The sequence below is a fragment of the Phyllostomus hastatus genome, unplaced genomic scaffold (genome assembly GCF_019186645.2).
Source record: "Phyllostomus hastatus isolate PE091 unplaced genomic scaffold, TTU_PhHast_1.1 phas_scaffold_317, whole genome shotgun sequence".
NCBI lineage: Eukaryota > Metazoa > Chordata > Mammalia > Chiroptera > Phyllostomidae > Phyllostomus > Phyllostomus hastatus.
This window is the reverse complement of record NW_025334023.1, coordinates 10,613,696-10,635,577: the sequence shown is the minus strand read 5'-3', so window position 1 is coordinate 10,635,577 and position 21,882 is coordinate 10,613,696. Positions and strand designations below refer to the sequence as shown.

Below are 21,882 nucleotides of genomic sequence, written 5' to 3'. Positions count from 1 at the left end.
AATTTATCTGAATGGAAGTCGGACAGCCAAGAAGTTGAAGTAGGCCCATTCATCCAGACTGATAGGAGGGGCAGAGAGGAGCAGCGCAGGGTGGGTTGTGGTGCGAGGAGAACAGGGAGAACTGGGCACATAGGGCAACCGGGAGCACTTAAGGCATCTGGGGCACACAAGATCGCAGCGGGTGGACACTGAGTACGCAAGTGGCAGCTGGGAGACCCAGTGAGGCGGCGATTGTGGACCAGGGCAGAGTGCGCAACCCAAGATCCCAGAGAAGGGAGCTACCGTCATTGTTCCCTCCCGCCCCCACATACAACGTCACAATCTAGGGAGTGGGGTGCCCAGCCCCGGTGAACACCTAAGGCTCCGCTCCTCACCGTAACAGGAGCAACCAGACCAAAAAAAGAGAGAGAGAGAGAGATGGCTCAAACAGAAGAACAAATCAGTGTCCCAGAACTCATCCTTTTGAGCAACCAAGAGATAGCCAATCTATCAGATGCACAGTTCAAAACACTGGTGATCAGGAAGCTCACAGAATTGGTTGATTTTGGGTGCAAATTAGATGAAAAAAATGCAGGTTACCATAAAAGAGATGAAGGAAGATGCACGGAGAACCAATAGTGATGGGAAGGAAACTGGGACTCAAAACAATAGAGTGGACCAGAAGGAAGAAAGAAACAACCAAACAGGAAAGAATGGAGAAATAAGAATTCAAAAAAACGAGGAGAAGCTTAGGAACTTCCAGGACATCTTTAAACGTTCCAACATTCAAATTATAGGGGTACCAGAAGGGGAAGAGGAAAACAACAGATTGAACACGTATTTGAACAAATAATAAAGGAGAACTTCCCCATTCTGGCAAAGGAAATTGACTTCCAGGAAGTCCAGGAAGCTCAGAGAGTCCCAAAGAAGTTGGACCCAAGAAGAAACACACCAAGGCACATCATAATTACATTAGCCAAGGTAAAAATGAAGGAGAGAATCCTAGAAGCAGCAAGAGATAAGGGGAACAGTCACCTACAAAGGAGTTCCCATCAGACTGTCAGCTGATTTCTCCAAAGAGACCTTGCAGGCAAGAAGGGGCTGGAAAGAAATATTCCAAGTCATGAAAGACAAGGACCTATATCCCAGATTACTCTATCCAGCAAAGCTTTCATTTAGAATGGAAGGGCAGATAAAGTGCTTCTCAGATAAGGTCAATTTAAAGGAGTTCATCATCACTAAGCCCTTATTTTATGAAATGTTAAAGGGGCTTATCTAAGAAAAGAAGATAAAGAAAAAACATGTATAGTAAAAGGACAGCAAACTCACAATTATTAACAACCATACCTAAAGCGAAAACAAAAGAAACTAAGCAAACAAGTAGAACAGGAACAGAACCACAGAAATGGAGATTACATGGATGGTTAGCAACAGGGGAGTGGGAGGAGGAGAGAGGGGGGAAAAGGTATAGAGAATAAGTATCGTGGATTGTAGGTTGAAAATAGACAGGGAAAGGGTAAGAATAGTATGAGAAATGTAGAAGCTAAAGAACTTATAAATATGACACATGGATATGACTAAAGGGGGGATATGGGTGGGAGAGGGTGTACAGGGTGGATGGGAGTGAAGGGGGGAAAATGGGACAACTGTAATAGCATAATCAATAAAATATATATAAAAAAAGAAAACCTACACAGAACCTGTTTCTACCATTAATAGGAAGAAACTTAAATGAACCTATGTGACTCTTTAGAGAACTTAATTGGTGGAAAATGGTCCTTTCTAGCTGAAAAAATAACTTTATTAAATATCAGTGTGCACAGTTTTACACAGCTTTAAAGAGAATACAAGGCAATTCATATTTTGCAAACAGAGGAAACAAAATGTTATATGGTGAAAGGAGAGGTCCAAGTGCTTTAAAAAGACGCTTGTATAAAACATCAGAGAAGTAAAACCACAGAATAGCAATGGTCTCCTCTTTTATACTTTAGAAATGTTTAAATGTTGCTCTGTTTACCAACATTTAAAAACTGATTAGCTTAAATATAGTATAAAACAAATGTACACGTTCAAGATAAAACTCTATCAATATGTTCTCATTTGCACATTCATGGCAAAAGTTTTCAGTTTCTGAACCTGAGTGGAACTGTTTCTGAGACTGGCACCCTCGAATTTTGACAAAGTGGAAGTCACAGGTTAAAAATCATCATAGAATCTTTCAGGCACAGGTGTCCACAAGATACTGAGAAACTTAGAAACATGACGATGGAAGGGAGATCTTGGAAGAGATACTAACCCTGTCTGTCAATCACAATGACATTTCTGTTAAAGTAAAATCTTACCACCTAAACAGTAAGATGAAAACTTATGAAGATGAAAGATAAACAGATTTATATAAATCATTGTGTTACATTATTAAAGGAAGCATAGAAAAAAGCTCTTACTGCCTAATTCTTTGTTGTTATCCTTATTTTCGGATCCTTAAATATATAAGATTAGTAAGGCTGTACCAAATGCAGGTATGTAGTCCTAGGTTCAGTTTGCATCTTAGGCCACATAGCAATCTCTAAGGACAAGGTAGAGAAGGTGACAGAGGATCAAGACACAGGCAGAAAGAAGGGTCACAGGAAAAAGCACCTGCTCTCTGCAACCCCTCTAAAATCCAGTTTAGGGTAGGGGTTTAACACGATGGTACTACCTGTGAGCCAGGGGATAAAATGGGGCAAAGCTCCCTCCTGAAAATCTCTTACCTGCTTAAAATCCTGCTATTACAATAAAGCCTCAATCCCTAACAATGGCCTATGAGGCCCTGGGTCATTTAGCTCCTAGTACTTGACCTCACTTTGATCACTGAACTTCAAACGTCAAATGCACCAAATGATTTCCCTTCTCAGGCTTTGGAGCTTCCTTTCTCTGTGTCTACCAGGCTCTTCCCTTTGTTCTTCAAATAGTTGGTTCATTCTCATCTTTCAGTTTTTAACTCTAACGTCACCTGCTTCAGAGAGCCCCACTTTATCTCAGGTGGACCTGTTAGTGTCTGTGATATACATCACCCATTTTATTTCCTCGTGGTACTAACCATGCTCATGATATAAGCAATGAGGAGCATGCATACACCCTGCATATGCCCTTGCTTACTTATTTTTGCTTGTTCTTCCCACACTGGCCTGACAGTCTCATGAAGATAGGGCCCTGGTCTATCCTGTGCTCGACTGTACCCCCAGTGCTTAGCACGTAGTCAGTTCTTTATGAATAGTCAGTGAATAAATGAAAAACTATAAGCAGAATCAGGCAATTTAAGAAAAATTTTATAACAGGGTAGGTATAGGCTATATAATAGGATTTTCCTTTTTTTCATTGAAAGCCCCTTCAAAAAGCTTTTCTCTATTAAGAAAAAGAACAGCTTTTCTTTTTCCCCACATCTTATACTACTGTACATAGACTTCCCATGTTTTCTTTGTCTCTTCTATTCCATTTGGTTTTATTCTTCCTAATGCCTTTTCTCGAGTCTCTCCTCCTGGTTCTTTATGTGCTAGTAATTTATGTTAGAGAATGCACCAAAGTAATCCGAGTTGTGCTCCTTGTTCCCTCCTCCACCCCTAAATATCCCCCTACCACAGTGTTTCACAATTCTTTGCCTTTTTCCACTCTTCCTTCTGTCTACAAAGTTCTCTCACTCTCCTGGCTAATGCTTATTCTTCTTTAAACTTCTTTTCAGGGGTCTTCTTCTCCAGGAAGCTACCCCAGGTTAAATGACCCTACTTTTTAATTTAGCACTTACTGAATTATAGTTAACTTGTTTAATAAATGTTTTTTTGGGGGAACCAGAGTAAAATCTTAGGACCATCATTTTAGATTTCCAGTGCCCAGCTGAAAAGTTGACAATCTGAACTTCAGCTGTTAACTTTTTTCCTGATTTTCAGGTTTCCTTTTTGTCAGTTCTGCCATATACCATTAAATATAAAACAGCCCTGGCTGGTGTGGCTCAATGAATTGAGTACCGGCCTGCAAATGAAAGGGTCACCGGTTCGATTCCCAGTCAGGCACATGCCTGGGTTGCAGGCCAGGTCCCCAGCTGGGGACATTAGAGTGGCAATCACCACACATTGATGTTTCTCTCCTCCTCTTACCCTCTCTCTAAAAATAAATAAATCTTTAAAAAATACACATATAAAATACCATTTTACCAAATCACAAAATAATTTTATCTATGTATATACATTGGAGTGCACAGAGTAGTTTCATATATAGTACTTTATTTAAAATGTATTTTAATTATTATTTACAATTTATCCTCATTTCCAATTTACTTTCTTAATTGAGATCATATGAGCTGGGGTTATCTTATTCATGTTTCTAAAATAAAATTTTATATTGTACCAAACTATACTGGCATTCATCAAATCATATTCTTCACAAAACTGTTATCAAATTAAAACTTTAGGGCAAGGATTAAACCTGCATCATGACTAGGACACTGTGCCAAGTGTTGGGAAATTTTAAAAATACGACACTTCCTATCCTAAAATGTTCCCTGTTTATTTGGGCAGACAACTTACCAATAAATGAAAAACATACAAACAGAAATATTTGGAAATTAATTTCTAAATTAATTGTACAAGAATTGCTGTATTTTTAAAGGAAGTTTGCTTACATTGTCTTTAAGCGTTTGCTGCCCTCTACTGGATAAAATAAGTATGTCTAGAAAACTATAATGCAAATTTGAGAACTGACACAAAAAAGGTGATTGAAAAACTATTTTTACTATTTGTGGTCCACTTGGTAAACTCCAGAAAATTGCAAAAAAAAAAAAAGAGAGAAAAATCCCATTCATTGTCTGGTGGACATAAATACAATAATATCCTTTCAGAATTCAGTGTTAGTTATTCCCTTTGGTGTTTTCATAGTATTTCCTTAACCGTAATTGTCACTTAGTTTGCTTTATCTCTCTCTCCTGTTTGACTTGCAGCACAGTAAATCCAGGTTTGATGGATAACTAAATGAGGTATCAGGAATGAGTAAATATTACAGTTGAGCAAACACAATGATAGACTAGAGATAGTCTAGACCAGCCTCATGAACAATTTCATATGTGGTATTTCTCGCAATTTATCTTCTTGATTTCATTAGGAAAGATGGTGATACATTACATAAATCACACATAAAATTTAACTGATATTAGCCCTGGCTGGTGTGGCTCAGTGGATTGAGCACCGGCTTTCAAACCAAAGGGTCGCTGGTTCAATTCCTAGTCTAGGCCACATGCCTAAGTTGCGGGTCAGGTCCCCAGCTGGGGGACACATGAAAGGCAACCACACATTGATGTTTCTCTCCCTCTCTCTCTAAAAACAAATAAGTAAAATCTTTAAAAGTTTTTAAGTGAAACTGTGGTGAATTCTAGAAGAAAAATTAACATAATAATATGAGAAAGTATAACATGGGGACTTATCTATAATCTTAACTTGGGGGTCTGGGGAGAGATAGAGGAAGATAGGGAAATGGAACCTTTCTTTAAAAAAATATTTTATCTCAGAGTTGTAAGATTAAAATTAATTTTTTATTTCCTTTATATTTTAAAAATAGTTTCTAAGTTAATTGCTTCTATAATTAGGAAATTAAAAAATATATAGTGAAAATACTAGGTAGGGAAATTAGCAACAACATACGAAGAAATCTTGGGTCCTCTCAATCTGACACACAAAAGTATAAAGTAGGGGGCTGAGACAGAGACAGGCAGAAGAGTGTAGATGTTGGAGTAGGTTGATGGGAAGTAATTAGGGTCCTGGGTATCATTTTGAAAGCCCAGAGATTGCCCAAGTCAATGTCTTGGAATGAAGACTCTGATAAACTTACGTGGAGTCAAGGTGGAAACACCAAAGTACATTTTTAATTTAATAGAGACTCCTACTGAATACTTTATTTCTCTCTTTCTACTGAAGCCATATGGGGACCTAAACTATCATCAAAGATGCTTTAATAATTTACCATGGAAAATTACCTCCACAGAGAAGGGATACATCTTAGGCCCATATTTTCTTTTGGGTATAACTATACATTACACCAAATTAGGAAGTTGCTTAGAGAAGGGGTGTTAGGTAAATAAAAAGTTTAATGGAATCAGGCTAATACAGCTGTTGCAGCCTTTTTGCATTAGAGATTATTTTGTCAATGTGCCCAGATATATAAGCTCCTTGATTACCACTCCCACATCCCATTCTTATACTAGCCAAATAGTTCTCAAAGTTTAGCATGCATCAAAGTCACTTGCAGGGCTTGAAAAAACACCAATTTCTGGGCCCTGACTCTAGGGCTTCATTCAGTAAGTCTGGGATGAGGGCCCCAGAATCTGTACGTTTCCAGGTAAGGCTTACATTGCCCACACTTAATAACCGCTGGCCTACCCACTGGGGCTGCGTGATGGTGAACAGCACTTATGATTAATGTGGTTACAGTTAAATCATAAAGTCTGACAGCATCTTATCTCTTTCAGAATACTTTGTAATTCTTTGCTGTAATGTGTTATGTGGTGACGTTTCAGTCTAACTCTATCACCAAATTCTTAGAAGACACCTTAACAACTTATGAACAACCTTGCCTGTGTGGAAAACCTATTATTTGTAGTTATGTGATTTGGTTAAAAGGTTAGTTGGGGTCACAATAAAAAAAAATCTCGAGTACCATGGACGTGATAGTCAAGACACTATCTGCTTGGACTGTCATGGACATGACTATTGTTAACAGCTCTGCTTCCCAAACAGGGACCTCTGTGCCCTGCACCATCAGTATGATAGCACCAGAGAAACAGGACTCAGTTTTGACTTGTTAGTAAATAATGTAAAACATTAATTTTATACAAAACAAGTGAATTATATCATGAAGTAGAATGCAAAACTTATATGAATTTTTAAGTTAAAGTTGAAGACTTCAAAGTCTTTTTTATTTGTTTTTGTTTGCTTTTGGCAGGCTTGAATGATAAGCTCCCAAATTTTAAGGGTCTGAGTTGGAGTGTCTCACATCAGGATCCTAGAGTAGAAAGTTTTTAAGAATTACTTTATGGAAAATATGAATCTAATTGAGAATGATATGATTGATCAGCTTGTTTAAAATGTTATTTACTACTAAGGAAACATTTATGACAAATAATTACACAAATAACAGAAAATGCAGTCACAGCTTTTCCTTTTTTACTGAACCTAGACTTAAAGTACATTAATCTGCACTAATGGAAGTGTTGATTTAGGAAGATGTCAGCAAGTGAGAAGCACAGTCTAACCTGGGAGATAAGACACCCTACATCCATGTTACTACTATATACTGAGCTGTCCCAGAAAACTTCCTGACACTTAGTCTGTCTTCCCACTACCAAAATAATCAGTTCTCCTGGAGATAAGTTATTTGGAGAACTTTAGACAGTTAATCAGTAGATTGAATGTATCTCTTTACAAATTGAAATTCTGGCAATATGTAGAAACTGCTGTAAATTGTACCTTATGAAACAGACAAAATAGGTCATTCTCTGTAGTTAACTTTCTAGAGGAAAAAGATGAGATTAAAACCTAGCAGCTTCTAGCCCTGGCTGGCATAGCTCAGTGGATTGAGCGCGGGCTGCGAACCAAAGCATCGCAGTTCGGTTCCCAGCAAGGGCACATGCCTGGGTTGCAGGCCACAGCCCCCCGCAACTGCACATTAATGTTTCTCTCTCTCTCTCTCCCTCCCTCCCCTCTCTAAAAGTAAATAAAATCTAAAAACAAAAAACAAAAAACAAACCTGAGTTGTTAAAAAAAACACACTTTAAAAAACAAACAAACAAACAAAACCCCTAGCAGCTTCTAAATGCAATATGGTGTCCTGGATTGGATCTTGGGACAGAAAAAGGACATTGGTAGAAAAACTGGTGAAATGCAAATACAGCCTGGAGTTTTTAGGTAACAGTAATTTACCAGTGTTAGTTTCTTAGTTTGACAGAGGTACCGTGGTAATACATGATTAACGGTAGGAGGAACTGGATGAGGGATAGATGGAAACTCCCTATGCTATCTTTGTAACATTTCTGTAAATAGAAATGATTCCAAAATACATTAAAAATATTTTTAAACCGTTGTCTTCTGTGAAGCATTTGTTGATTTCATGCTAAGTCTCCAAAGAATTCTTAACTGTTTGAGGCATGTTTAGAGGCTCCAAATTTTCCCCTTTGCTGCTTAAGCTAGATATTTGGAATGCCTTGTTCACTTACCATTAATAAGTTTATTATAATTTGGATATTTGATCTAGTTCTATCTGTACATTTTAAGTCAGATACCCCATTTTTAAAAACCATTTCCCTCAACTTTTCATTTTTTTCTTTGTATTAAAATAAGCAGTTTGCAGAGACTTCCTCTCACATAATCAAAACATGACCAGGTGGGAAAAGATAAGTTAAACACCACCAAAATTTGGATTAAGGTACATAACATTCTGAGTTTCTTTTCAACAAACAAAAGATAACACTGGTTCCAGGAAACACTGGATCTTTTTAATTCAATGTCAGGCCATGAAAAGAAGAGATCACAATGTGAGATAATTTCTTGAATCCAATGATTTTAGTAGATTCACACTCTTTTTTAACAGTAATCTCTGTATTTCTGTAACATTTAGGGAGGATTAACATCAGTGGACATGTGTGCTGCCCAAACCTAATGGCTGACATCTAGAGCAGGGTGCGGTCCTCACTGCTGTCAGAGCAGACAAGCGCTCTGCCCTAAGGCGTCGTGTTTCCTTGAATCTCTCTGAAATGGAGGTGAACCTGACACAGAGTGACCTTGGCAAACACTGAGAAGTAAAGATGCGCAGTCATGAGAAACCAGTAACACTTCATAAATTGATATGACCTGAGAAGTACTGCTGTCTGGGTGTGTGTGGGGTCAGCTGGGTCAGTTCAGTCAGAATGGTTTAAATTTAAATATGAAAATCTCACAATTACTGTATTTTGGCATGTATAACGTGCACTTTCACCCAAATTTTTGAGGGTATAAGGATGAGCATTATACATGGATAGTACTAATTCTGCATCTATATAAATGTTCTTAATTTTTTATTTATGTTTATGCATTAAAAATGTAACTCTAGAAAGCAATAAAGATATCTGTACACAAAACAATACCCTGGAATAAGATAATAGGTTTTGTTGAACTTGCAAGGAAAGCAGTTTCCCTGGAATTTCCTTTCAGAAATGAAAGAAGAAGAATGTACTGTTAGCCATTTGATACGACAAATGATGCCGATTGTCATCCACTTGATAAGATAGGTGATGCCAACTTCATTACCGCAGGGTGAACAGCGTGACATTTCTCTTCATACACTTTAAGTGGGGGAAATTATTGGAAAATCCCTTGGAAAATGTCAAAATGGTTTTTGTGCACTGCAAGCTTTACACTAAAAGTTATTAAATGTGCTAAAAAGCATGGCAACAGAGCTGCCAAGAGACACTTTGGACCTCCTACCATAGGGAGTGCCATCAGATTGTGGGGCGACAGGAAGAAAGCTTCTTCAGATGCCAAGACAGAAGGAGGCAGTGCGAGGGAGGCCTCCAAAGTGGCTGGAGGTGGAGCAGGAGGTGAAGATCTGGATTCTGGAGCAGTGTTCTCTCTTTTGACCAAGATCTCTCTTTTGACCAAGATGATACAAGAAGGTAAAAGGACTGCGTGAGAAAAAAACATTGATGATTTCTCAGGGACACCAACCTCGTGCTTTAACTTTATGAAGAGAGAAGGTTTGAGCATGAGGACGCGAACAAAACTTGCCCACAAACTTCCAGTAGCCTATGAGATCAAGTTCTGGAATTTCATTTTAATGTTATAAATCTTTGAAAGACTTACAACTTTGAGCTGCTCCAAATCGCCAATATGGTGTGGTCCCACTCTCATCTGATGTGCCGTCCGACAGAACTGAGGACATCAAAGGAGCAAAGACCACGGCTGTTAAAACGAGTGGTCAGGAGAAAACACTTTTCACTGTTGGTCAAGCCTGTTGTGCAAATGGGACAAAGCTACCACCCATGATCAGCTTTACAAGAAAAGTGTTTCTGAAAGAAAAGATTCCAAGTGGAGTTATTGTCCACGTGCATGAAAAAGGATGGATGAATGAAGATGGTGTGAAAAGCTGGTTTAACAAATCTGGTCAGGAAGGCCTGGAGGGTTATTTGAAACACCAGCTTTGCTTGTTTTTGATCACGTTAAAGCCCATTATACAAAATGCGAAAGCAATAGCAGTGGACTTGAAAACCCGACTTGCTGTGATACCTGGTAGGCCAACCAGCCAAACACAAGCTCTTGATGTGTCAGTAAACAAGCCCTTTGAGGCCCTAATGAAGAAAGACTGGACACAGTCAGCTGGTGATGACTTAATGCCTACAGGCAGGATCAAGAAAACATCCACCGCCCAGGTTTGTGACTGGATCCTAAGGTCGTGGAACAGTGTCAAGAAGGAAGTGATTGTGAAATCATTTAAAAAATGTGGCATCAGCAATGCTATGGATAGAACTGAGGATGATGAAATTTCCTGGGATGAGGAGAGTGACTCTTCAGAAGACACTGGTACTGAAGAAATTAAAGAAGATGATACTTCTGATATTGACAGTGACAAAGAGTCTTGGCCTTCTATGATGCGTAAACACCATAAATTTGTTTCTGAGACATAAAATTTTTCATACCTTATATCTGTTCTTGTGTTTTGTAATTATTTGTTACATTAAATTTCTTGTACCATAATATGTTAAAAAATAAATACTAAAATTCCTTGATAATATAAAAAACAAGTATCGAAATATAAATACATAAAAAGTTGAATTAAAAATTTAAAACAAGGGGGACTTCTGGCAAGATGGAGGAATAGGTGGACGCACCGTACCTCCTCGCACAACCAAGATTAGAACAACAATAAATTACGGTCAGCATAACACACAGAACTGACAGGATTTATCTGAATGGAAGTTGGACAGCCAAGAAGTTGAAGTAGACCCATACATCCAGACTGGTAGGAGACGACGAGCCGAGCGGGCGTGGGGCTGGTGCAGGTCGGCGGTGTGCGGAGGTTGGGGAAAGTTTGGCGCGGAATCGGCGCGACAGCAATCCGGGGCGCAAGAACGCAGCGGTGATCCCTGAGTACGCAAGCTGCGGCAGGCGGACCCAGTGGGGCAGCGATTGTGGACCAGGGCAGAGCTCGCAGCCCAGGAGCCCGGGGAAGGGTCTGGGCCCAGGAGAACTGAACTGCCGCCATTGATTCCCTCCCATCCCCGCTCCCGCCCCTGCCCCCACATATAACGTCACAATCTAGCGACTGGGGCGCCCAGGCCCGGTGAACACCTAAGGCTCCGCCCCCCACCGTAACAAGAGCGACCCGACTGAAAAAAAAAAAAAAATAGAGACAGGGAAAGGCATAAGACATGTGTACAACAGAGCAGATCAGTCCCCCAGGACTCATCCTTTTGAGCGACCAAGAAATAGCCAATCTATCAGATACACAGTTCAAAACACTGGTGATCAGAAAGCTCATGGAATTGGTTGATTTTGGGCGCAATTTAGATGAAAGGATGCAGGTTACCATAAAAGAGATGCAGGAAAATACTCGGAGGAGAGCCAATAGAGACAGGAAGGTATCTGAGTCTCAAAACAATACAGTGGACCAGAAGGAAGACACAATCAATCAAGCAGGAAAACATGATGAAATAAGAATTCAAAAAATCGAGGAGAGCCTTGGGAACATCCAGGACACCTTTAAACGTTCCAACATTTGAATTATAGGGGTACCAGAAGGGGAGGAGCAACAAGTGGAAAAGTTATTTGAACAAATAATAAAGGAGAACTTCACCATTCTGGCAAAGGGAACAGTCTTCCAAGAAATCCAAGAAGCTCAGAGAGCCCCGAAGAAGTTGGACCCAAGAAGAAACACACCAAGGCACATCATAATTACATTAGCCAAGGTAAAAATGAAGGAGAGAATCCTAGAAGCAGCAAGAGATAAGTCACCTACAAAGGAGTTCCCATCAGACTGTCAGCTGATTTCTCCAAAGAGACCTTACAGGCAAGAAGGGGCTGGAAAGAAGTATTCCAAGTCATGAAAGACAAGGACCTACATCCCAGATTGCTCTATCCAGCAAAGCTCTCATTTAGAATGGAAGGGAAGATAAAGTGCTTTTCAGATAAGGTCAAATTAAAGGAGTTCATCATCACCAAGCCCTTATTTTATGAAATGCTAAAGGGACTTATCTAAGAAAAGAAGATAAAGAAAAAGACATGTATAGTAAAAGGACAGCAAACTCACAATTATTAACAACCACACCTAAAACAAAACCAAAAGAAACTAAGTAAACAACTAGAACAGGAACAGAACCACAGAAATGGAGGGTACATGGAGGGCTAGCAGCACGGGGGTGGGAGGAGGGGAGGGGGGGAAAAGGTATAGAGAATAAGTAGCATAGAATGTAGGTTGAAAATAGATAGGGGGAGGGCAAGAATAGTATGGGAAAGGCAGAAGCTAAAGAACTCATAAGAATGACACATGGACATGAACTAAAGAGGGGGAACGTGGGTGGGAGAGGGGGTACAGGGTGGAGGGGAGGGAAGGGGGGAAATGGGACAAATGTAATAGCATAATCAATAAAATATATTAAAAAAAATTTAAAACAAAAGGTTTTTTTCCTGAAAATTTGGGCCAAAAATGTGGGTGCACATTATACACAGGAGCTCATTATACAGAGCAAAATATGGTAATTAAACTCAGTTGATGGTTCTTTTGATGAGAATATGGACTGTATCTGATTCTAAAAACACAATGAAGACATAATGCCTAAAATAATAAAAACTGTGTCTAAAGCATGACTTGCTTTGAATGGTGAAATTAGAAAAAATATAAACAAAAAAAATCTGTTTTTCTAGGAAGACTGACTGTGGCCTATGAGTAACAGTTCAAAGTTCCAAATTTACATCAATTACACTAAATGGAATTTCCAATGTTAAGCAGAAACTGGGCTTGTTAGCTCAAACTATTCTATCAATACAAAGGCAATACTGCCCTGGCGAGATTGTTAACTCTGGAGAACGGTGTTCTTTTTAACAGACAGCATGGACTTCATACATTATCCATTGAGTGCCTTGAAAACCAAACAACTTTAAAAGTTAGCAACAGCTTCTGCAAGTACAAAAATACACATTTATTACAGAACATATTGTAGTAAAATCTGTCAAGATATATTAAACAAACTGAAAGCAATTTACCTAAACCATCAGTCTAATTGTTACAAGTTAACAGCATAATAAAATGACATGTTTATAAGGTAATACTTCATAGCAATATTAACAAACTATCCACATTATCACAAAAGTATCTAAGGGAACACAAAGAGTAGAAATAGTTATTTAAGAATCTCAATATCTATTTTCTCCTAAGATTCAAAATGGGTGAGTGGTTTTCTATTCATCAATATATATATGGCTGGAATTATTAATTTGTTAAGGAGAGAAGAACATTCTCCCAGAAGGGCACTGCAGGCTGGAAGAGCTGCGTTCCCAGATGGCAGTGCTGGCAGCACTACTGCCCTAAGGGAAGGAGAACTCCCTGTTGCCTTTATGCACCATGAAAGCGGCATAGGGACCCCGAGGAGTCTGACTGTAGGGGTGGTGGGTTACAAGGTGACAGCTACTTCCTGTCTGTGACTGAGAGGACCAGTGTCACAAAAGAGTTCTTTGGACCCTGAGTTCTTCAATTAATTATAATGCTTAGGGCAAACAGGGCCATGTACCCGAGAGGTAGGTAGCACTGATTACTAATAGTGGAAAATACTTCTGTCTTACAGTAAACATTACTTGTATCCTTTAACTGACAAATGCAACATTTAAGACAAAAGAGAAAGAACATTTGACATGAAATTTTCTGGTGGCTCAGAAAAATAATTTGGAATGAGCTAGTTTGCAAGAGAGAGGTCCATCTGATGGTGGCCTAGAGACCCAATGGATTCTAAGCAACTCCTTTTAAGCTCAAATGAAGGAAATGCATCTCCATTCCTGACTTTCTCCCTTCACACCGGCCGGTAAGGCGATAATCCAGGACATGTACCAGTGTAGCCTTTAAGGTGAGAGAGGAGTAATGTTTATGGATATGAAATAAACTTCTAGAGCATAAATCATCTGTAAACCATGAATCATCTGGGACAAAAACATAAAAACTTCTGGAGGTATGGAAATCCAAATCTAGTAACTGAGAAGAAGGCCTCACAGCCACTCTGGTGGGTAAGCTGTTCTTAACTCTTTATAAACTGGCATCCTCTAAACTGCTTTCTCCACCACCACATGGTAATGAGAATAAGGGTGATTTATCAGTAATGTTTTCTGGCTGCAGGAAAACAGTTCAGCAAAGAGGAGCCAGGCTTTCATCACATGCTGGCAACAGCATTCCTGTAACAGGGAAAGGGCCTTGTTGTAGCCGTCCTCACACTCAGGTAGCAAATGCTTTCAAAAGGTCACCTTGTAAATAGGAAAAGTTGTGTTTCTGGAGAATGTTCCCAGCACAGGTACCTTTGGAAAGACACTGTGATGAGCAGCCATTTCCCTCTTTCTCATCACAGCTGTTTTCTGAAGGCTTTGCAGAGCAACGCAACACTAATAGAAAAAGAATCAAGCCACACAATGATCACTACCACCACCACCAACAAAACAGTATCATGATACTCATGGTTCTTGAATCACTCTAGCTTATTCCAGTCTACCTACATCAATGGGCTGTTTATTGGCACGATTCTGTGAGGGCATGTGACTACAAGAAATCAGAAAAATGGCTACTAGCTTGAATTCAAGGAAATATTTCACAGAATAGTCTCCATTACCAGACATGCTTTTTTTCCTAATGCTTTGATAAGTAGCACTTTTCTTGTCTATTTATTAAAAACATTCCACAGAATGAGGATGGTGTCCCTGCACCTTGCCCTCTCTCCACAGTCCCCATTCTTCACTTATGACACCCTGGCCTTCCCAGGAGACTAATGTTACATAAGCATGTAGAGAAGATGCTTTCTCTAACTCTCTGCTAGTATCTCTAAAATTACATGCCAGGACCGATCCCATATTCTAATAAGGAAAAGCCTCCCAAACAGGTGATACAAATTTTTTAGTCTAAACATTTTGCCAAGTGGTCTCAATAAAGAGAATCACTTCATTGTCCTAAGTATTAGCAATGGTTATATTTATGCTCACTAGCCTGGGTATTTTACAGAAAAAAGTCATAATAATTAGTGTCTTAATGTCATTATTAGCCCAGTTTCCGTTTTTGTACATACCAGATTCCTGTGGTTGAATGTCTTTGGTTAAGTGTGTCCCCATATCACTACTATAGTTCCTGAGTCTGGTCTGGACACACCAAACACAATCAAAGAGCTGGGTGAGGATCTCACACAAGGCAGAGCACCAGGACAGCACTGCCCATCATTCTCTCCTTCCTCATGTGATTTCACACAAAGCTTGAGTCTCTCTTCCACTGGGCTGAATGGAGAGCTATGGTGTTTTTTCGAGTTTTGGCTGGGATAAGAGCTATACTGCTGCACTATCTGCACAGCTCCAGGTCCTTCTATTGCCCTTAGGGACACGTCTTTGTTTCTCCTGCAGTGAGTTGGCTTCTGGAATACCAGAAGCATGGGGAGGTGACTTGTGGGTTCTTGTAGAGATGTAATTCTCATCTCCTCTGACATGGCTTCTTTTACAAACTGGCCAAACTGTTATGGCAGAATGAGTGGCCAGAATGGATATAAAGGCAGGGCCCCCACCATTGCAATCTAACACAGAACTTAATACAGGAGGCTAAAAGCAAAGGAATACATGTCTCACCAGTTGACCCAGTAGTCCTGAGCCTGATCCGATAAGGTTGCCAGACATTCAGAACAACAAGCTAGTGCAAGAGTCAGGGGAGCCACTGAAAGCCAGTGTGTTATCATCTCCACTAGCTGGGAAAAGGAAAGCCTTGAGATTGTGTGTTCGTCCCAAGGCCTGGAAGGGAGAAGGGGAGGGGGACAACAATGCCCAAAAGAAAAAAAAAAAACCCTATAAAGCAACTTTGGTTAACTGCTTTCCTCCCAGCACATATGCAAAATGAACAAATAGAGCTTAGAGCAAGATAAGGTTCGGGCTAACCCGCATACCTACGTTTGGGTAGTTACATTTCCTTGGGGTGGAGGTGGGGGTGGTAGTGGTGAGCTGGCACCACCATTACCTGTCAATGAAAATGTAATTCCCTCACCCCCATGCTACAAACTACATGTCCTCAGAACAAAGAACTCACGTTCTTGCCTCCATTGGCTCTTTCTCTCACACAGTGGGTGGGGGGCCAGGGACCCTGGCCAGCTGGTCTCTAGCTAGGAGGCCCCTAACCACCCTGCTCTAGGCACTCTTGCTTTTGTTCTCCCATGGAAACTTAGCACTAATACTTTGCTTGCATGCCAGTAGGTGTGCTGACCTGTAGTTCTTTACTGTACCGGTAAGAAGAACCGAGTTTCTGGGAGTTTCTCCTGTGACCAAACCATGTCTTAACTGTGTACTGGGGTGAAGAGTTATAGAATGCCTTCATGAATGACACTCTACAGTGTCATTTTTTGTTTACGCCACACATGAGCTGGGGGCCTGCCCAGAGGAGGTACCAGGCTGTCCAGAAACGAGACTGGAACTGCAATAGTCAGAAGAAAGTTTTTCCTGGTTTCTTTACATTTCCCTGGGGTGGAGCCTGAAAAATACAACCTATTAGAGAGGACGTTTCAGTGGGTGTAAACAAGGAACATTCAGCAATCTGAGAAAAAGCGCTGTCCTGGGCGCTCGATGCTGAGCCAGATGGGGAAGTGTCTGAGGAGGACCAGCAAATGCTTAATCTTGAGAGTAACAACTTCTGAGTGTTTTGGGTTGTAGCCCTACTATTGCCACCTCAATCCCCACAACCAAACCGTGGTTAATAAGCTTTTGCCCTTCCATTTGCAAAGAATTTTGCTGCTGGAGATCCTCCTCCACTCCATCCAAATGACCAGCTCTCTAGCTAGTTTTATTTTGTTTCTTTGAAAATATCTTCCTGAGAATAGACTTCCAGCCAACATGGAGGCATAGGTAGATACACTTTGCTTCCTCACACAACCAAAAGAAGGTCAACAACAAATTTATAAACAAAAACCAACCAGAACTGCCAGAAAATCAAACTGTATGGAAGTCCGACAACCAAGCAGTTAAAGAAACATTCATCCAGACCAGTAGGAGAGGCGGAGATGGGCAGCTGGAGCAGACAGGATGTGCACCAAGGCAGTGGACCAGGCAGGCGAGGCGAAGGCTAACAGACTGGGCAGTCCCACATTCATGTGCAAGACAAGCTGACAGGAACAACTGGGGAGCAAGACAGACCACGCTACCCAGGGCTCCAGCACAGGAAAATAAAGCCTCAAAACCTCTGGCTGTAAAAGTCTGTGGGGGTTGCAGTAGTGGGAGAAACTCCCAGCTTCATAAGAGAATTCACTGGAGGGACTCACAGGGTCCTAGAATGTAAACAAACCCATCCACTCAGGAATCAGCAGGAAACGGAAACAGTCTGCTTGTGGGTAGCAGGGGAAGTGACTGAAAGCACGATGAGAGCCCCGAAAGTAGCATTGTTCTCTCTCTGACTGCCCCCCGCCCCACATACAACACCACATCACAGCAAAGTGGGTTGCCCCGCCCTGGGGAATACATAAAGCTCTGCCCCTTACAACACAACAGGTGCACCGAGACAAAGAAATATGGTCCAAATGAAAGAACAGATCAAAACTCCAGAAAAAGAACTAAGTGATGAGGAGATAGCCAACCTATCAGGTGCACAGTTCAAAACACTGGTTATCAGGATACTCACAGAAAGGCTGAATATAGTCACAAAATAGAGGAAGAAGTGAAGGTTATGCAAAGTGAAATAAAGAAAAATATACAAGGAACCAACAGTGAAGGGAAGGAAACTGGGACTCAAATCAACAATTTGTAATAGAAGGAATGAATAAGCATCCCATCAGAACAGAATGAAGAAACAAGAATTCAAAAAATGAGGAGAGGCTTATGAACCTCCAAGACAACTTTAAACATTCCAACATCTGAATCATAGGGGTGCCAGAAGGAGAAGAGGAAGAGCATGAAATTGAAAACTTATTTGAACAAATGAAGGAAAACTTCCCCAATCTGGAAAAGGAAACAGACTTCCAGGAAGTCCAGGAATCTTAGAGAGTCCCAAAGAAATTGGACGCAAGGAGGAACACACCAAGACACATCATAATTAAATTATTCAAGATTAAAGATAAAGATACAATCTTAAAAGCAGCAAGAGAAAAGTAGACAATTACCTACAAAGGAGTTCCTATAAAACTGTCAACTGATTTCTCAAAAGAAACCTTGCAGGCAAGAAGGGGATGGAAAGAAGTATCCAAAGTCATGAAAGGCAAGGACCTACATCCAAGATTACTCTATCCAGCAAAGGTATCATTTAGAATGGGAGAAGAGATAAAGTGCTTCTCAGATAAGGTAAAGCTAAAGGAGTTCATCATCACCAAGCCCTTATTATATAAAATGTTAAAGGGACTTATCAGAGAAAAAAAAAGAAGATCAAAACTAAGAACAGTATAATGACAGCAAACTCACAACTATTAACAACTGAACCTAAAAAGAAAAACAAACTAAGCAAACAACTAGAACAGGAACAGAATCACAGAAATTGAGATCATACGGTGGGTTATCAGTGGGGAGGGAGTAGATGGAGAATGGGGGAAAAGTTATAGGGAATAAGAAACATAAATGGTAGGTACAAAATAGCCAGGAGAGGTTAAGAATAGTATAGGAAATGGGGAAGCCAAAGAACTTATATGTATGACCCATGGACATGAACGGGCGGGGCGGGGGGTGGGGATGCTGGATGGAGGAAGCGTACAGGGCAGAGGGAAATAAAGGGGGAAAAAACTATAATAGCATAATCAATAAAATATACTTTTAAAAAAGAAAATGTTTTCCTGAGGTAGATCAGTTCGGAGGGCTGGTCATCAATGTTGGGCTCTAGGCAGAGCCCCTGCCTCTTTGAATGCCCGAGGGCATCTGCTGTGTGTGTGCGTGTGTGTGCGTGCATGCGCAAATGTATCTGAATCAATGGGCTGGTTCCAGGGATGACCATGTGAGGGCATGTGACTATAAGATGCCACAGAAATGGCCACTGGCTTGGATTTAGGAAGAAGCTTCACATGATTTCCTTCATGAACAAGTAAGCTTTTCTTCTCAGTAATTTTACTGGTGGCATTTTTCTTGATATGTACCTGTAACTAAACTGTTTAAAATACATCTTACTCTCTTCCTATAGGGGTTGATTCTCTTTCATATGCTCCTCATCTTTTTGTAAGAGAATTGCATCACAGCTGGACTTGCACAGCTTTTTCTGGCAAAACTGCCTGAGAGAGGAAAGCTTTGATCTAGATACATGGTGCTGGACTCCAAGCAGTGCCACCTTCCCATTGGACTTTTTGGAGCATCGGCTGTAGCTGTGGACAGATAGCTGGACATGGTCATGCCACATGGAGCCCAGCATGGTGCTGCAGCGGGGCCTTTCTGTACAGTACTGTGATGGCCACAGGCTTAGATTCAGAGGGTCACTGCATCCGAATGTCTTCATGTTTAGAATAGTCTAAGTCAGAGTCACTCAGGGTTAAATGGCCGTCCTCCTCGTGCCAGACAAGGTCATCATCACTAAGGGTTAAGACAGGGTCCATGCTTCTGCTCCCCTGACCAAGGTTCTTTACCAAGTCCCTACACAGAGCATCAACACACCCCATTCAGCTCATTTTCCAGGATGTCATAGGAGAAGTCAGTCATTTGTAAGCAAGGCATATTGGAGGCAATCTCTCTAGTATCACATCTCACCAAAACCTCTCCAAAGAGGAGGGTGATTTCTTCTTCAAATATTCTACAGACATTTTCAATCAGAAATAGAACAAGCAGAATAACCCTTTTGATAAATTCACTTTCTAGTTCTGGGCTGAAGGGAATAAGAAGTTAAAGAATGTTTGAGTGATATACATTGCTAAGTTAAGTGCAATTGTTTGATATAACGGGGAATGTCGCTTGATGTTGTATAATACCCCAAAAAGGTACCTAAGGAAAGTAACACTGGCTCTTGGATCTGGTCTAACAGCCTTTGAATTGTATTTATTTTTTCTTCATCATTACTTTGATCCATTATACAGACCCAGTGATGACAGAGATCTGATGACAAAATACTTCCAGAAATGTTTTGTAGAAAATCCTTAAAACAGATGCTATTACAAAAATAGATTTACAGTCTAGGTGTACCTCAACTCCAAAATTCAAGTTTCTCCTTCAGCTCTCTGCAAGATTTCACATTGACTGAAGATGCCTTTTGTGAGGGGTCCTTTCTGATTAGGAAAGAACTGTGTATCAGAGACAGGCTTGGGCAGATCGTCACTCTCACAGACATTTGGCAGAGAAACTCCAAAGAGCCGTCCTGGCACAGGAGAGGTTGTAACATGGGCAAATTAGAAGGTCCACTTTATATCTTCTCCTTTTAAATGTCTTCTGACCTGAGTCACTCAACTACTGGGCTGCAGCCAGGTGGCCAGGGTTCAGGGTGAACCGGCACTGCATCTGCTGGGGCAGCTGTTCCATGAGGAAGGGCTCTTGGACGTTGGGAGGGCTGGCGGAGTCCTCTGATCCCTGTGGCAGGACTGCAGAGTCCCCAAGGTGGCTCATTTTAATTCTGTAGGAATATTCATGTTCAACAAGTGGACATGGTTCTTCTTTGCCAGAATTGACCCAGATACTGGTGATCTCTCTCAGAGGCAGTTATCCCTAGCATTGGTAGCGACATGTTGATAACTTCATTCACTATATCTGAATCCCTTGTTATAATTTTATTTTTCTAAAAATTTTATTTATTTATTTAGAGAGGAAGGGAGGGAGGAAGAAAGAGAGACAAACATTGATCAAATGCCTTTCATACGCACCCCAATGTGGGTATAGTCCTGCCATCCTGGCATGGGCCCTGACCGGGAATCAAACCGGCAACCTTTCACTTTGTGGGACAACATTCAACCAACTGAGCCATACTGGTCAGGGCATTATTGTTATAATTTTAGAACAGGCACAATTTCCAATGACCTTGGGGAAGATTTTTAGGGGAATGCTCTTTGGATAGTCCTTCTCCTTCTCTAGACTGATGTGTATCTGATGGAGAAAGAGTCATTTGTCCTTCTGCTCTGGGAAACTGAAAGTGGCCTCAGAGTTCACTGTGGGTCAGCCCTGGACCGACGATCTCATGGCATCAGCTGTGCCTTCTCCCACTTCATCCACACAGCTTGCTATCCACACCACTTAATCTTATTTTTCATCTTAAAGTTATTGTTATATGATTTTAGCCACAACCAATAGATCGTTGAACAGGAAAAGATGCTGCTCCTGCCTCTGCAGGCCCCTCTTGAGTTCTAAGAGTCCTACTAGAGCACACAGATGATGACAGAAATGCACACACATGTCCAAGCAGGAGAGGCCTTTCCCTAACACAAGGCTGTTTTTGCAGGGCTTTATCCTGGGCAAGAAATGGAGCACTTCTCCTCCTTTCTGTTAGTGCTCTCATTTTCTTCATTCCGGGATGCTGGCTCCTGCTGGACACCACCAGCCCTAATGACCAGGGAGCTGACCTTTTGGTCAAGAGACAGGGTGTGCCCCAGGGGAACTCCAGCATTAAACTGGGGCCTGATCAGTTTGCATGCCCTGGTGTCAGGCAGGGAGGGTGCGTGTACCTAGCGGGTCTGCTGCTGGGTGATGGCTCCAGCAAGGGACCAGCTGGGCCGGCTTAGTGTCCTCACTCTCTTGCTGCAGAGTGTTTCTAGTGTAG

At 41.0% G+C, this 21,882-nt stretch overlaps 1 protein-coding gene and 1 pseudogene across 1 annotated transcript in view; both read right to left on the bottom strand.

The window, feature by feature from the left end:
• DDIAS (DNA damage induced apoptosis suppressor) overlaps positions 1-21,882 on the bottom strand; it is a 47,730-nt gene that overhangs the window by 10,874 nt on the left and 14,974 nt on the right. The window lies entirely within an intron of this gene.
• Positions 15,311-21,651, bottom strand: LOC123805298 (annotated as a pseudogene).